The 17414-nt window shown below is 44.3% G+C and overlaps 1 protein-coding gene across 2 annotated transcripts in view; it reads left to right on the top strand.

The window, feature by feature from the left end:
• Positions 1–3158: 3158 nt before the first annotated feature.
• RALBP1 (ralA binding protein 1) overlaps positions 3159–17414 on the top strand; it is a 31450-nt gene continuing 17194 nt past the window's right edge. The window contains exon 1 of one of the 2 annotated variants that reach the window (XM_042869201.1): positions 3159–3236. The gene's annotated coding sequence lies outside the window, so the exon portion shown is untranslated. Of the gene's footprint in view, positions 3237–13750; positions 13900–17414 lie in introns of those variants that run through there. The other variant, XM_042869202.1, reaches the window with a different exon arrangement.

Raw genomic sequence — 17414 nt, 5'->3', positions numbered from 1 at the left:
AAAAGTTACTAATTTAAACAGCTGGAATAATACAGAGAATTAACTCTTCAACACTGTTCTTCCAAAACTAAAACTGTAGTTTCCTTTTAAGTTTTTTCTTTGTATAAATTAATAAAATAGAATCTTCTCAATAGCCAAAATGTACTTTCTGACAGAAAACTAATTGTTTTGGATGGTTGCGTACTTTGTCCTATTCTGTTTCGCAAAAAAAGATACTGCAAATTTATTTTTGGGCTTTCCTTTAAAGCTAAAGCATCAGTAAAGCATTAGCTATGTATGTTTAGGAATATTTCAGAACGTGTTTCAAGTCTTTTCTGTGTTAACTTTGATCTTGCCTTTTCTCTGCCTTTGGTCCTTCTACAAACCCCATAGTAGGTCTTCTGTGATCTCAAAACGCATTTCCTGTACATTCCATAAGGAGTCTTGAACCCCTACAGGCATCCAACCACAGGCTCAGTTTGGTATCAGGCAGCTCTTTTGGTTGTCTTTTCTCTTGCTGCAGGGTACTTGTGATGTATAAGTGATACTTTTTTTTCTGAAGACATTAACTAAAATATTTCTTCTAGGTGTTCTGTTGTATTCTGGAACAGTACATCCCATGTAGACACCCCTCCCTGCAAGGGTTTTGAGTGAGCATTTTTCACTTTGAACAGAATGCCCTTCTTTCAAGTTCTGCCACAGCTTTTCTTCACCTTTAAAGGAACAGGTGTTTCATTGCAACATTTCACGTTCAGCTTTCAGTTCAAGTATGTGGTTAGTCAAGTAAGATTGATGGTTTCTGTGCTAACATGAGTGTACTTGCTTTGGCCTTTGGTGATGTAAAGGAACTGATTGCTGGAAGATACTTCTGGTTTCCACTGTATGCACAGCTCTTTTAACTGTATAAGCAAAAAGGACTTCACAGTGCTTCACTGCCAAGGAGTTCATCATGGAACCAGCAGATCCGATCACACAGACCAAATGCCAATGAGATACTGAACTTGCTCTGCCTATTAATCTGCTATTATTTGGCATTTTTAATGGTTCAAAGGAGCAATTTTTTCTAACAATGGACAAACTTAGAACCCGAGATACTAAAATGGCTTCTGAGGCACTTATTTTAGACAGCCGGCCATAAAATGTAGTCATTATCTTTAATAAAAAGGCAAACTCAGCATCTCTTGAGAAAATGGCAGGGAATTACTAATTTACACAGCTGTTTTTTCCCACCTATTTTCTAACAAAAAGGCTTTCTAAAATTCTAGTATTCTCCTTAGCACATTTAGGAGAGTCACGTACAGCAGAGAGCTTGCCGCTTTGCTTGCCATCTTTTCTCGACTTTGTCCTTAAAACAGTAAGAATTAAGTAAACATAGGGTGTGAAGGGTAAGAATGTTCCCTCAAGTAAGCTTCAGACCACAGTGAGTTTTGTGAAGTCAGAAGTCATCCAAATGTGTTTCACACGGCAGTAAACTGTTATACTAAGCTCTGCACACAATCACTCATTTGTCTTTATCCAAAAATGGGAGAAGATTCGTTCTGTGCTCGTTAGCTGATGAGCCCATTGTGTGTGAACTTGTGTTGGCAGCAGCCTTGATAATGCTCATTCTTCAGAGCTGAGAGCCTCTGGCGACCTCACTTCAAGTGGAGATCCTTACAGGCAATCATCTCAAATTACTACGGATGTTTCTGAAGTAACCTTCCTCTCTTCTTTTGCCAGAAGTAATACAGCCTTTGTGCAGCGAAAAACCCCAAGACATTAGTTGTGATGTTAAGTTAAATACACCAGCAAGTACTTGCTGTTAAACTGTTTCTTCTGGAAGGGAGGAGGTAAGTTGGAAGTCGCATGGTTATGTAATACGCTGTGGAGACAATATCTCTGTGCTCCAACAATATCTCTGTGCTCCAACAATATCTCTGTGCTCCAACACTAATCGGAGTGTTTACAACCCTCCCCTTTGTATTTCCTACTGAATAGCACAAATTCCTGTGGGGGACCTCTTACATTACCACAGAAGGTTGCACAAAGAGCCCATTTGACAGGGACTAAGAAGCATTGAATCTCAAGTGAATAAATGAAGCAGGTGGCACGCTGCCACTGTATTAATGTGTCCAAAAGCTCGGGGATTATGTCCGAGGCTGTGGGAATGAATCGGGCTGCTTCTGACTGAAACAAATTCCCCTGTTGGTTAGGAATCCTGAAAAGGATTCAAGATACGCAGGTGCTTCACGTAACAGAAAAGACGAGGGATACAAAATTCTTTTGAATATCTCTGTAAACAGGATGTGTGTGGAGATGGAGATGTGTTTCTTGGCACAGGTCTCCTCATGCCGCATCCAGCGTTTCTCCATTTTCTCACCCTCCACAGAACAGCAAAGAGGAGCAGCAGACAATTCAAGTTCAAAGCAGTTACACGAGGATGACGGCTGCTCGCTTCCGGGCTATCAGCGTAAAACTCAGTAGCAAGGCTATCGAGACGGGCTGGGTGTAAACATCCATGGAGCTGTGCCAGCTGCTGTATTCACAAGCCGTGTATCTCGCCGGTTGTGTCACAAATTCTAAGGACTGTGGCTTACTGAGGCTTCAGTCGGACATCGCTAATGCTTACGTTTCCTTGTAAACCTGCTCAAATGGGGTTGTCTGCCCCGAGGGTTTCTGTGAACTTGACCCAGCTTTGTGAGTTTATCTCGGCCAGGAGGCCGCTGGAACTGGAATAGCAAGAGCACGCTGCTTCTCACAGTATCAGCTGCCGCGCCCAGCACGGCCGTTGCGGGGCGTTAGAAACGAGACGAGGCGAACGGACTAAAGCGCCACGGCTCCACCCAGCGCCGCCGCCTGCTGCACTGTCGCTCTTCTCTCCCCTCTTCCCGTCGCCGGGAGTTGTAGTCCGGCTGGCGGGAAGCCGCCCCACTCCGCTTTCGGTAGGCGTCCCCGAGAGAACTACAATGCCCACAGTGCTCTGCGCGCGGGAGTCTCCTTCCCCTTCCCGCCTCACTCTCGCGCCACCGCGCGCGCGCAGAGCGCCTCCCTCACCCCGCCTTTCGCCCCCGGGCGCCCTGCGCATGCGCAGCGGCAGGAGCCGCTGCCCCGAGCGGCGGTGCGAGCGAGGGCGGCGGCGCCTGCGCGGTGTGGAGTTCGCGCCTCTCCTCAGCCGTCCTTGCGGGCCGGGCGGCGGAGGCGGCGGGATGGAGCGCGAGGCGGAGCCGCGCGCGTGAGGCCGAGGCGGAGCCGCTGCGCCAGCGAGCGGGACCCCGACGGTTAGTGCGGACGCCTCCGGTCTCGGACCCTTCGCCTCTCTGTGAAGGGCGAGGGAGCCGCTTCCGGGGCTGGCACGGGGGAGGGGGGCAGGGATAAGGGGCGGGGGAGGGGCTGACCCGGGGCCTAACCCCTCACTCAGCCCCGGCGGCCGGCTGCCCGCCTCAGGCCCCTCCCGCTCACCTGGCCCGTTGGCTGCCGCCGGGCTGAGGGCGGCGTGTGGGGGGCTGGGGACAGCCGTCCGCCCGTTCGCCTTCACCTGGAGGTCCCGTCCGAGCAGCCCTTACCGCTATCGGCGTTTTTCCGCGTGTTGGGCAAGTTGTCTGCGTTGAGTTTGTTGTGCGTTTGTCGAGTGCTCGGCACGCTGTCGGCTACTTCGTGGTGTTATTTTGAAAACGTGTCTCGGCAGGCAGGCGGAGAATATCAGCGTGAGGTGCGTGAGTAATAGAGCAGATCTGACTGTGTGTGTTAGGGCACGAGCACACCGATCAAATGAAAGCATCCCTTCAGGAGAACGTTGTGCTCATCCCCCACCCTCAGTTCATGCAGTATCTTGGCCATCCTTAATGAGAAGATAATAAAAAATAGAGAGGTAGGACCATTTTGTTAGCTGCATAAAGCAGATTTGTGTAAATGTTTTGGTTCTAGTGCTTCAAGACAGCAGCAATTGAATTCTTATCCCCACTTCTCATCTGGAAGGCAGGGTTGAAATTGGATAAGCATTAAGGACCCATTTAGACCCAAACTGCTCTGTGATGATGTGAGCTGTGAACCTCAGCTATAATGCACCCATTTGAGCATAACAGTGAGGCTCTGTTGGATATGACCCAGGATTGTAATGGATGTGAGTTTATTAGCAAGCTTAAACAACAACAACAAAAATAGGAAGGAGTCCCTTTTATTTTGCTTTTGATGCCATTTGAAATGTCATGGACAGGTTCTTATGAAGCATGGTGTGCTGTTTCTTCATAGTCCTGTACAGTCAGTGTGACACGTGCTCTGTAGGGGCTTTTTTCTACAGAGAAGGAAAATAAGAAAGAATAGGCTGCTTATAAAGGATAAGCAGGGAGCTTTGGGTTATCTGTTCTAGGGCTCTTATTTCTAACTTTGAGAAAATCAGTTGTTTTTTACTCTTCTCATGCATGTAATAAATGGTAGAAAGAGCTGCCTCTAAGTTAGAATGCAGTGCTATTCTGGCATTGTTCTCTCTTAGCAAAGGTACAACTGGAGGAGTGGAGGTGTTGTTATCTTCCTTGGAAAGTAATAATTCCATTGTAGAGCTCCAAGTGTTACTGTAGCTATGCAGGTACTTCTTCTGTATGGTGGCTTGTTTCCATTTTTTCTATGTATTGTGATATGTTGCATTGGTATTGCAGTGGCTGCTTTCTTGCTTCCAAGCTGTAGGTGTAGTTGAAGCTGATGTGCATATGTACTCTTTAGAGTTCTGATCTCACTTGTACCTTTTAGACACTTCCCTAATACGTTCTGGCTGTGTTTTCTAACAGCAAGGTTTTGAATGCTTGTGGAGCACATGCTGCTATTTCTGATGAAACTATGTCAGAGTTATATGAAGAAATGCTGTTGTTTAGTAATAAATAACCACAAATGCAAATGTTGTTTCCTTCTACAAAGCTTGGTGTCAGGTGGCTGGCCTCAAAATGTCAAAATAAAGTATAGTATGACACTTATCTTCATTAATTGTATGCCTGGTGTAACATACTAAGCCTTTCTGAGCTAACACGTCTGATTATTTTAAATCAGTGAATGACTCACCACCCTTAAAAATAGTCAGTTTGCCATATGCTGGCTTCAGATTTTCACCTAAAGAATCTATCAGCTTGCTGTTCTGTTCACCAGTGCCTTGTGGACCTCACCTCGCAAACTGCTGGCTTAAAAAAACACACCAGTAACAGGAAACCAGAACAACGGAGTGAGCACATGGTCAGGCTGACAGGAGCCTGCAAGCAGCCAGTGCTCAGACAGGATCCCAGACATGGTGATGCTGAGAGGTGACTGTTGTCCAAGTAGCCAGTGTGTCTTCTGCCTGCTGTGGCAGAGACAACAAAGGTGAGGATGCAGGTTGATTTGTAGCAAAAGGAAGGCTGTTTGCCCATTCCAACAACCTATCAGAGTCATTAGGACTGGAGAAGACCTCTGAGATCATCTAGATCTGAGATCATCAACCACCGACCTATGCCCACTAACTACGTCCCTCAGTGCCACATCCACACGATTCTTGAACACCTCCAGGGATGGTGACTCCACCACCTCCCTGAGCAGCCTGTGCCATTGCCCAAGGTATTTGTAGGGCTTGAAAATCCTGCCAAGCCCACCACAAGTGCTCACAGGTAGAGATGCTAACAGGACCTGTCCCTCACCTTTTGTCTTGACATGAGCAAATATAAAGTTGGGTGAAGCTGTGAGTGTGCTGTGCAGCAAAAGAACCTCTGATATTGGCAGCAGCAAGGAGTCTCACTTGTGAGGCCGAGTAGCATCAGGGATCTTGTGCTCCCCCCCTTCTTCAGACTGTGTTGTAAGGGGGATGGCTGCTTGTGGGGGCTGGAAAGGGGGGTATCACCTTAGTAAGGGTGGTGACCCAATGATTCCATTCTTCTGGAACAGATTAAAAAAAAAAATTAGGGCTTGTTCCGTGTTATGTGAAAGTAGCATACCAGGAACAGTCATGTATTGTTTGACCAAACTGGGGGATGTGATTGGGGTTCTTAATGTAGCTTATTACTTGTAAATTAAAACGAAAAAAAAAAAAAAAAAGGTTGCTTGTTTTTCCTTATCTAAACTATGAATTCCAAGCATGTATGAGAGACTGAGATCTGCCAATTCAAAAACATGAGATCACAATGTTCAGTGAATAGCTGAGCAGCCAAACACTGCCTGCCAGTAGTATTTCCTGTGATAAGTAAATAAATGTATTTAAGCAGAGAATACAGTTAGATATCTCTTTCCTTGTGTAGTTCCCATGACACAAAGCAAACAAAAATGCAGATCACAGACGTCTGCCCTGCTGAAGACCTTGCCTGAGTGCGTAGAGATGCACTGATTTAGCTTCTGGGGGAAAGAGTTCATTTTTGTGCTCCATAGTCTGAAAATTCCGTGCTTCTGTCTGTATGATCTGGTGCAAGTCAGTGCTCGAAACTTAGTTCCTGTTCTGTTGCTCCGATAGCATGCCTGGGCTTTTGTATGTGGTATCACTGAGCTTCTTGCTGGAGAAAAGACATCTGGCAGGAAGGAGGAGCTTCTGGGTCTGAGCGTGGATCAGTGGAACAGCCAGGGCTTGAATGGGATGAATGGGTTTAAAGGCACCGGAGCTGATGACAGCGCTGTCAGTGTGACACCTATAAGAAAGGAAATATCAGAGACAAAAACTGCAGTGTGCTTTCTTCACAAAAACTTCAGCAAGGATTTTGGAAGTACTTCACTTCTCTTTAAACCTCACCTACCTTTTTAAAACAGGAGTTACATCTGAGAGTTAGAAACTGTAATTTTGCAATATAATTTCTGTAACGTCTTTTAGTGAAATGTAACATTTAGCTCACCCTGATAACTAGGCTTTCCAGCCTGTCCACGTGTGTTTTAAATATGAATTTATATCGTTGTTCTGAGTGCAGCATTTTCTTGAATATTGCAGTGAAAATACGTTGTCTCAGATATTTATTAACATGAAGTACGCTGAATGCAAAATATAAATTCTGAAGTTAAATGTACCAGTACTGAAACTCTCATTTCTTGTATTAATAGTGTTCTTCTGCCCTATCTTGCTATCTGTGGAAATCTAATTATTGGTTGTTTTTCCCTCTAACAGAGTTAATTGATAACAATTATGTTAAAAAAATGTTAATAACTTGAAATTAATAGCTTAATTAATACTGAGGGTAAATGTAATATTGCCTGATGTAACATTGTAAATTGGGAGATATTGAAACTACAGAAATCAGAAAATATTGTGAACTGTTACATAAAAGCATAACACCGATCTTTATAAAGCCTGATGTATTTTTCAATTGAATGTTGAAAACATGGTTTTCTGTCACCTTCCTCTTTTAGTTCTCGCTTATGGTTACTTCAGAAGTGATGCTGTTCTTCTAAAGCAATCTAGAGCACTTTTCATATTCAGTGGAGGGTTGTTTTTTTCTTTTCATTGATTGAATGGACTGAAAGTGTAAGACTCTGGGGAGCAAACAACTGATGAGTAGATTTCCCCATAAGCTTCCTGGATTATTTCAGCCTAGTGGTTTTACCTTTTCTTATTCTTCACACGTTTTAATCTTTCCAAATTCTGTAAGTGCTCTGTGTGCTAGGGACTTGTAAGCTAACCTTAAATGATCTTTCCCAGGTTGTGCTTTGGAATTAGGATTGCAGTTCTCCAGAATCTACATAGTTCGTAGATCAAGTGATTATTATCTATTTTATTTTGGAAATGGTTTTAAAAGCTCTTGGAGAAAATGAAATGCAGCTTTCCAGGTGAAAGAGGAACTGAAGCAGTTCTTACTTTGCCTGGATGGTTCAGCAAATTACTGTGGCTGCTATACCTATATGCAGACTGAAATCCTAATTCTGCAACATCTAGAGCGTGCAGCCATATGTCAGTGCAGTCCGTGATTGGTGTGTATCATTAAAGCAGTCTGTTACACAGACATTTGTAACAGGTACTTTACACGAAGCAGTTATTAGCACTTAATAGCAAGGATTTCACCACTCTTAAAAATACTTTATGTTAACTGAGTCTCGATACTTTGGTTTTGACATGGGGGAGTATGATGACATTATACTGGCCTGGTGTATACCAGGCTTCCATTAAATTACATGCACTGATTTAATTTGAATTGGCATGACTCTTCTTGTGCAGACAACAGTTGGGAATGGCAGCCAGAGCTTGTGTGGTCCTGTGCTGTGTGCTAATCAACTTTTTTTAGTTAGAGGTGGAGACTCAGTAGATGTGAGCCTGGGGCAGCATACCATGGCTGGGACGTGTCCAATAGCCCAGCTGAAGTGCATCTATACTGATGTACACAACATGGGCAACAAAGGGGAGCTGAAAGCCATTGCGTGGCAGGAAATCTATGCCTTAATTGCCCTCACTGAAACGTGGTGGGATCCCTCTTAGGACTGTAGTGCTGCAGTGGATGGCTGTAAGCTCTTCAGAAGGGACAGTCAAGGAAGGAGAGGTGGTGGGATGGCTCAGTGTGTTAGGGAGTGGTTTGGTTTTGTAGAGCTCAGAGCTCATGATTAGGTTTATTCCTTATGGGTGAGGATTGGGGGGAAGACCAACAAGGCTGACATCCTGGTGGGGGTCTGTTATAGACTGCTCTACCAGCATGAAGAGGCATGTGAAATGTTTTAAAAGCAGCTGGCGGAAGTCACACAATTACAGAATCACAGAATCGCAAGGTTGGAAACGACCTGCAAGATCATCTAGTCCAACCACCCTCCCATTCCTATTAGTACCACAAACCATATCTCGTAGCTCCTCATCCAGGCGCCTCTTGAACACTGCCAGGGATGGCGACTCCACCACCTCCCTGGGCAGCCATTCCAGTGCCTGATCACCCTCTGAGAGAAAAAGTTTCTTCTAATGTCCAACCTAAACCTCCTCTAGTACAACTTCTGGCCATTTCCTCGGGTCCTACTATTTGCCTGGGAGAAGAGGCCAGACCTTTTTACATCACAACCTCCCTTCAGGAAGTTGTAGAATGCAATGAGGTCTCCCCTGAGCCTCCTCTTCTCCAGACTGAACAATCCCAGCTCCCTCAGCTGCTCCTCATAAGACTTGTGCTCCAGACCCCTCACCAGTTTTGTTGCCCTTCTCTGGACACGTTCCAGGGCCTCAATGTCTTTCTTGTAGTGAGGGGCCCAAAACTGAATGCAATACTCAAGGTGCAGCCTCACCAGTGCTGAGTAGAGAGGGCTGATCACCTCCTTGCTCCTGCTGGCCACACTATTTCTAATGCAGACCAGGATGCCATTGGCCCTCTTGGCCACCTGGGCACACTGTCGGTTAATTGCTAGCCCTTGTTCTCGTAGGGGACTTCCAACTTACTTGATGTTTGCTGGAAGTACAACCCAGCAGAAGGGAGACAATCCGGGAAGTTTGTGGAGTGTGTGGAAGATAACTTCCTGACACAGCTGGTAAGAGAGCCTGCCAGGGGAATCTCCCCACTAGACCCGCTGTTTCTGAACGGAGAGACTGGTGGGAGATGTGGTTGAGAGCTGGTGGGCATAGCAACCATGAAATGATAGAGTTCCTTGTTCTTCATGAAGTCAGGAGGGGATCAGCAAAACTGCCACCTTGGCCTTCAGGAGGGCAGACTTGTGTCTGCTGGGGACATTGGTTGGGAGAGCCCCTTGGGTGGCAGCTGGCTGCAGGGGGCAATTCCTGCCTTACAGCCTCCTTGGCCTGTATATGCTTGTGGGTGTTTCAGTGCTCAAGTGTGGCATTTTGCAACATCTCAGCCCAGGAGGTGGTGATGTTGATTAGAATAATCTACTAAGTTTATACATATTTACACTGACTTTCCCCTTGGCTGTTGAGTGAATCTAGGGCAGAGATGGCAAACTCCCAGCTCCAGATATACTGAACAAAATAACACCATTTATAAATTTGCATAAAGGCCAAGTGCTTCATGTGGTGTTGATGAAGAGTTGTCATTGACCTTAGTGGGAATGTGCCTGATCAGAAGTGATCATATGGTCTTCATTTTTATGGGGAAACTCACAAAAATTATTGTATTAAACAAAATCCTTTTGCATATAGCATTGGTTAGATAGACATCACCATCTACTCCAGCAGTGTTAATCCTGCAGGTATAACATGGGCCAGTGAAACCATTATTCTGTTGGCATGACTCAAAATGGATCTCCAAATGAAATGAGCTAGACCAGAAAAAAAATCTTTTGGTGTGTTAAACTGCATATTAAGACTTTGCTAAAACTGCTGTGACAGCAAAATGTCACTCCTGTCTATTACAGTTCAGTTAGGAAAGCATTTGAGTGCAATCCCATCTTAGTGTGGATTTTACTTGCGGACCTAATAAAATGCTGGTGAAGGCAGGATGGGAGGTTTTTCCTTCTTTGGTTTCAAGGTCGCAGCCACCAGCGTTAGCTTGATATTATACAAGACTCTTCTACAACATCTTTGATTTTGGCTGAGACAGAATTAGTAAATAATCATTAAAAAATGGTCAGAGAAGCTGTTATATGAGCAGTTTCTCTAGATCAAAGTCTTCCTTTGTTTTTCCCTTCTGTTGCCAGTGCACAATGAGCTCTGTCTCAGCCACCATACTTCTATTTTAGTGTTCACCATTGGTACAATTTGCCTGCATTTTATTGCATTGTGCGAGGTTTTAAACTTGAAAGAAATCATCCATAGAAACTGATCATCTGTGTCATGTGTCACACTGGAAAGGCATCCAAGTAAAGCTGTTTTTAGTTTCTCCTTATGTTATAGGATTGTCAGTTCAAGCAACAGCTTGCAATTTGCAGAACTTTTTGTCTGTTTAGTATGTGGTGGCAAAAAGGAAATATGAAACTCAAGAATCTTAATTTTCGTGATTTTAACCGTAAAGGTTTGTATGACATTATTTTTACTTCCAACTTATTTCTGGGAACTGCAGGCCTTAGAGTTGAATAGTCCATATAGGAACATAAAATCCTTAGAGTTGGAAGGGACCTCTGAAGGCCATTTAGTCCAACTCCCCTGCAGTGAACAGGGACGCTTTAAAATAAAAATAAGAAAAAAAACCCAGACTCTTGGCACTTTTAATAGTTCAGTCACTCAGTGGTTTTGTTTTTGTTTTTTAAACTGACTCCATTAAGTGCACTGCTGTCCTGGAGCTGCCTGAGATGGGGGAGCAGAGTGTGAGTGAGTGAGTGCACTAGCTGAAGTCTCTGTAATAAGAGATTTGTCATCTTGGTCCAGCACCTGGTGGAAGTATAAAAATTAGTTTAAATTCTCTAGGTCATGCTGTATGACTGGCTGCATTCCTTTGGTGGCCAGAGAGCTCTTCAAAAGAGGTGAGATGAGAATTGTACAAAACTTGTGTATAGTCCCGAGGGCAAACAAAACCTGAAGTAATCCCATATTTGTTGAAACTGTTTGAATTCCAGGGCGGTGACGCACTGGAACAGGTTGCCCAAGGAGGTTGTGGATGCCCCATCCCTGGAGGCATTCAAGGCCAGGCTGGATGTGGCTCTGGGCAGCCTGGTCTGGTGGTTGGCAACTCTGCACATAGCAGGGGGTTGAAACTAGATGATCATTGTGGTCCTTTTCAACACAGGCCATTCTGTGAAAAAAAAAAAAAAAAAAGAAGATCCAACAAACCCACAACCTTTTACTACATTTTTCTTTATCTGTTATGTGGTAAAAGTAAAATTTCCTGTTCTAAATTTAAAAAGCACGAACCAAATTCTTCAAGCTGTTTCTGAGAATTAAGCTGGCAGGGAAGAAAAATCCCATTTCTGTAATGAACAAACATGTCAGTAATCAGGTTAGCCTTGTTAATGCCATCTGTATTTTAGAGGGACAACTTAAGTCTTACAAGAGATGACCTCCCACATTTCCTTGCACATGGGTGGGCTGTACTTCTCAGAAGCCGTAATTAGAATTGAATGTGGGAGAAATAGAAGGTGGCAAGGGAAAACCTGGGAAACGGTGAGCAGCCAGGGGCTGAGATTAGGTGAGACATTGGGTGTGAAGTGGAATGGTGAAACTGAAGTTGCACGGCTCTCACTGCTGAACACCTGGGTGGTGAGAAGGAGGTTGTGAGAAAGACAAGGTGCAGCTCAGCCTGGGAAACAGAGACACAAAAGCATTGAATGGGCAATTAGTATGCTGGGTTTGAGCAAGATGAGGGGAGGTGCTGGGATTGGGTTATTTTGTGGCAGCAACACCATGGGAACTGGGAGCAGGATATGCAGAAGGATTGGAAAATCCCAAACACTGAACCAGCTGTCTTCCAAGAAGTTTGAAAAATGAGGAATTATTCTCTGTGTGGGCAGCAGCAGTTGTGATGGAGGTATCCAACTAGTCAAAATACTCTGCAAAAGCAGAGTTACAGCACCTGTCTGCCTCATGAGGTTGGGTCCAGACGTTCTGCTTGTAACTTCGTGGAAACATGCTATGCAGAAAAATTAAACAGCAGCACTTCCTCTTGCCAGTTATTTCCAAGGGTATCTCTTGCTTATGGCTGTGATTATAATGTAATGTTCCAGTTTGAAGCCATTTTCATGACAGTAGATTCTGCTGGGGGAGGACATGGGGAAGGGCCTGCCAAAAGGGACGTGGGGGTAGCAGTGGAAGGTGGACATAAACCAGCAGTGTGCACTTGCAGCACAGAAAACCAGCCGTACCCTGAGCTGCATCCAAGGAAATGCAGCCAGCAGGTCTAGGGAGCTGATCCTGCCCTTCCACTCAGTGCTGGTGAGGCCTCACCTGGAGTACTGCATCCAGATGTGGAGTCCTCAGTACAGTAGAGACATGGAGGGCGTCCTGTTGGAGGGCGTCCAGAAGAGGGCCACAAAAATGATGTAAGGAGTGGAACACCTCTTCTACAAGGACAGGCTGAGAGAGCTGAGGCTGTTCAGCCTGGAGAAGAAAAGGCTCAGGGGAGCCCTGATAGTGGCCTTTCATTATCTAAAAGGGAGGCTGTAAGAGGGAAAGGGACAGACTCTTTAGCAGTGTCTGTTGTGACAGGACAAGGAGAAATGGTTTCAAGCTAAAAGTGAGGAGGTTTAGATTGGATGTAAGGAAGAAATTTTTTGAAGTAAGGTTGATGAAGCACTGGAACAGACTGCCCAGAGAGGTGGTGGATGCTCCAACCATGGAGACACACAAGGTCAGGCTGGATGGGGCTCTGAGCAGTCTCATTTGCTGTAGGCATCACTGTTCGTTGCAGGGGAGATGGACTACATGACCTTTAAAAGTCCTTTCCCACTCAAACAATTCTATGTTTCTATAAGGGATTGATTGTTGCACTCTATTTATGCCTAGGTTTTCCCCCTGGCCTACCTGCTTTAACTGGCTGTGGAACAGGCAGTTGGATGTACGTGTCATGGTAGGCTGCAGCAGGGAAGGAAGGTGGTACAGCAGAACAGGCAGTGTGAGCTGCAGGAATATTCTTCGCTCCTGGCCAAGGCAGAAGGCGGAATCACAGAGTGGTCAGGGACTTTTCCTTCTGCAGTTACACTCTTTCGTTTTAGGGGCACGCTTTGTAGGAAAGCACTTAATTCTTCCCCAGGGATCTCAAGATTTGTTTTTCCCAAGATAGATACAGAAAATAGCCTGTAAATGGCATCCTGATGAGGTCTACAGAATTAGTAGGCTAGAGGCTATCGTACTGCGTTTCCTGAAGTGAACTAAATTAAAGGGTGTATGTTACCACATATCTGGAGATTTCATCATCGTGTGATGGGAAAGCACGTTTCTGGTGTTTCTGAAATGTCTTGGATATTGCTTTATTTACTTTAGTGTTTATTTGCAGATTGTCTCCCTAATGAATGGAGTAAAGAAGAATACTTTTGGTGAAAGGGAGTAACTCAGATACTGCTATATATTTGGAATGTGAGCTGGTCCTGCAGCAGTCCATTCAAATGTGGATGTGTTGTCGCTCTCTTGGACAGCTGATGTGTTTATCTGTCACCACCTTTGAGCTGGTATGGACTCAGAGTAGAATTTGAGATGCCTTGCATGGTACTGTGATCACAGCAGAATGCAGTTAAATGAGAAAATGCATATATCTTTTATATTGCTTTTAGAGCTGTTCTGATGCTGGCATTAGTTTTGGAAAAAAATAGTTTGCCCTTGTGTAACTCGAATTATGTGATTACAAACTTTTAAATTAAATTTTTTATCATTCTTACAGTACTACATATCTTGTAAAGTACTTGTAGGTTTAGGAGTTGAATGATGTTATACAAAAAAAAGCCAACATCCAAACTAAAGACCCTTCTTGAAGCTTTAATTAATCCCAATCATGGTAAGTGAATGACTCATGAGAGAGTTGCTTAATGCTGTTTGTGTGGTTACTCCAACTTGTGAAATATTAAGCTTGCTTTACCTGCCTACACGATGCACTTCCCTCTCTCTTCTTGTGGCTGCGCTGCCCCATTCAGCAAAGAAAAGGGCAGTGTTTGTTAAATAAAATAGATGTCAGTTTGCTATGTGACAGCATGAACTGCAGTAACTTACTTAGTACTCTGTCATCTAGTCTCTAAGTCATCTTTGTTTCTGAAGTGCTTTGACCACAACTGGTAGTTTTTCTTCTTTTCCGGCTCACTGCTTTCCAAAAATGGAACATTGCTTATTGCTGGGGTGGTTTTGGCCCCAGTGCAGCATGCTGCATGTCTTTGGATAACATCACTTTGTCACATATGGCCACATCTTCTGGGCTGAAGATGGATAATGATGAGGTGCTGCTGTGTTGTGGATCTTGCTTTTGTGTAGCTGTGACAGTGCGTTTTGACAGCTGAGTGTTCTCACCTGACCTCCTTCCTCTGATTGCTGACTTCTTGGCACTATTTTCAGCGCATCATCCAGATCTCTCAGTATAGCTGTGTGTGGGGACATGGGACGACATGGGGGACACCCGCCACGCTTCGGATGTGGTCTTACATAACTGTTATTGCAGCAGAATTCCCAGTGGCCTTTTTTCTGCTCAGTAATTTTACAAAACAGCATCTGTGCATGCAATCACCTGCTTTAATTTATTTCAGCTATTGTAATTGGTTACGGGGTGCAAAGTCTCAATGTGGTGCAAAATTGAATAATGGTTTTATACTTTTATAAGTATACTTATATACTTTTATACTGCATGAAAGAACTGTGAGTTTGGTCTTTCAACTCTGTCTTAATGCCATTTTTTTATGTCACACTGTAACAAGTGAGATTGTATTAAAACTGTCTGTTACGTCTTTATTTGTTTTTGTTTTTTTTTTCTTACGGATTTCTCAAACTTTACTTGTTTACATTGTTTTTCTTTGGGCTGATCATTTTATTTTATTTTATTTTAGAAGAGAATTGAACTATTTTCAAGAACAAGGTTGTTTTAGCTCTGTAGGCATCTCTCTTTTTCTCCCTAGCCCATGTTCCTGCCTTTGTGATCTTGAAAGATGTTGGAGTCCTTGTGTTAAGTATATACCTTTGTCTCCCAGGTTTAAAACCCTTTTTAATTTGGATTTGACACTTCTTTGGGGAACAGAGGAAAGGTCACAGTTCTGCACGTGTTCAGTAACAGGTTTTTGTTTTTACGTGCAGTGATGAATATCAAATCCGTGCTGAGCAAGAAGATGCTTTCTGAAACTGCATTTTGGGATATTGACAAGAGTAGCTGCGTCTGAGCTGGCACTGGGACTGGGAAAAGTTCTCTGCTGTTGTCATATAACAGTTTTATTCCTCGAGAAGAAGAATGAAATATCAAGCAAGCAGGAACTGGTGGGAGTCTGCTGTGGGAAGGGAGGTAGGGAAGATGATAATTTCTTACATTACTTGGGAGAGACTGAAGACTGGTGGGAGAAATGAGGACGAGGTGAGAAGGTCTGTAGTTAGGAGGAAACGAATGACTGCAGCAGAGAAGAATATCTTGGAGGAAATGGGAACCAGTAGCTAATGAGAAAAAGAGGAAGAAGAGGTAGAGCTGTATCTGCAAGCAAGCAGCCTGAATTGACCGAGTGAAGATCAAGGGAGAGGAGTGGATGAGACTGTGCAAGAAGTGTGGGTCATAGAGGCCAAAGCACGCTGTGTTGTGACGTGCTGAGGGTGAAAAAGAAATCAGACTGGAACTGTGGGAGTACCAGCAGTGAGCGGTAAAGAAATCGAAGCTTGTAGTTATGAGGAAAATAGCAAGAACGAGGTGAAATTTGGGTCATGAAGCTGTGTCTGCAGCATCACAAACATGAACTGTGCAAAGAGGGGAGGTTGCCTTTGTGACACCATGGTTCTGCTGCTCCTCTGCTTTCTGTCTACTGTGCTTGTTTTGAGCTCTTCCACCGGCCAGCTCAGCAGAAGGAACCTGCTGGAGCAGGTAGCGAGCTGAACTATGCTACAAAGGGGTCTTGTGACTGATCTACTGCAGTTGAGGTGGGGGAAGGAGAAGGGGTGTTAATGTGTCAGCAGTGGGCTGTTAAACCTTGTGACTGAGTGAGAAAAGAAGCAACTGGAAGCAAAGAGCAGCAGGCTCGGACTGGAGCAGTCACGGACTGGGAAGAAGGGGTCAAGTGTGAGGGAGAGTTTGGCAGGAGAATCAGCCCATTAGGAGCATTCCTTCTCAAAATGCAGAGAAGACCCGTGATTGTTCAGTCACGCCATGTCTTGCTGTCAGCAAATATCTGTAAAAGCCAGAGGAGAAGCACAGATCTGTGCGGTAATAGTACGTGAACATCCATTAGTAGGAGTGGAAGAGATGTTTGTGGTAGGCCTAAGGGTCTGCTTCTGATAAGCCATGGTATAGTTTGAGCGCGATGGAGTTGCTCCTTTATTTCAAGGTGTGGGAAGTTACGGTATAGGATAGTAATGCCTTCTTAAGGCTGTAAAACAAACAAAACATACAAAACAAACACAGGTGCATTGTCATTTTGCATTGACAAATATACATTGTTACTTTTTCTTAGTGTCTCTATCCTAGCAGAAATAAAGAATGAATCATATAAAAGATCTCATGACTGCTTTGTTTCTTATCTTAACCCCGTGCCTTACTGTGCCCTATCTGAGTTCTTATCTGAGGAACTGTTGATTTCCATAAGCACTGTGTGAGTGATCTGTAGCGAGGTACTTCTCTTCATATGTAATTAATTTCTCACTCTGGTCTGCATACAGGCAGTTGAAAGATGAGAGTTCAGAAACAATTCAAAAGCAACAGCAAAAGCCGCTGTTTATACTGTTTCATGCAGTATAAAAAGGACGCATCTAGATTATTAGCCTGGCAAAATACCATTCCATATTATGTTTGTCCTTATTCTGCCAATCTGTAAATAAGCCCCCAGGAGCTGAGTAGCTGAGGAAAACACAACTGCAGAGTGCTGTGTAACGGATGGGCTGATTCTGACATGTTTTCCAGGTTGCTGTGTGTGCCTTTACAGTGACGTCATTCTCACCCTCCATCACAGAGTTGGATGAGTTGGAAGGGACCTTTACAGATTGTCTCATCCAACTCCTCTGCGTTGAACAGGGACTC

This window comes from Lagopus leucura, unplaced genomic scaffold (assembly GCF_019238085.1).
Source record: "Lagopus leucura isolate 7727_CA_CO unplaced genomic scaffold, USGS_WTPT01 Super-Scaffold_100002, whole genome shotgun sequence".
NCBI classification, from domain to species: Eukaryota; Metazoa; Chordata; class Aves; order Galliformes; family Phasianidae; genus Lagopus; species Lagopus leucura.
This window is presented reverse-complemented; position numbering and strand designations above follow the sequence as displayed.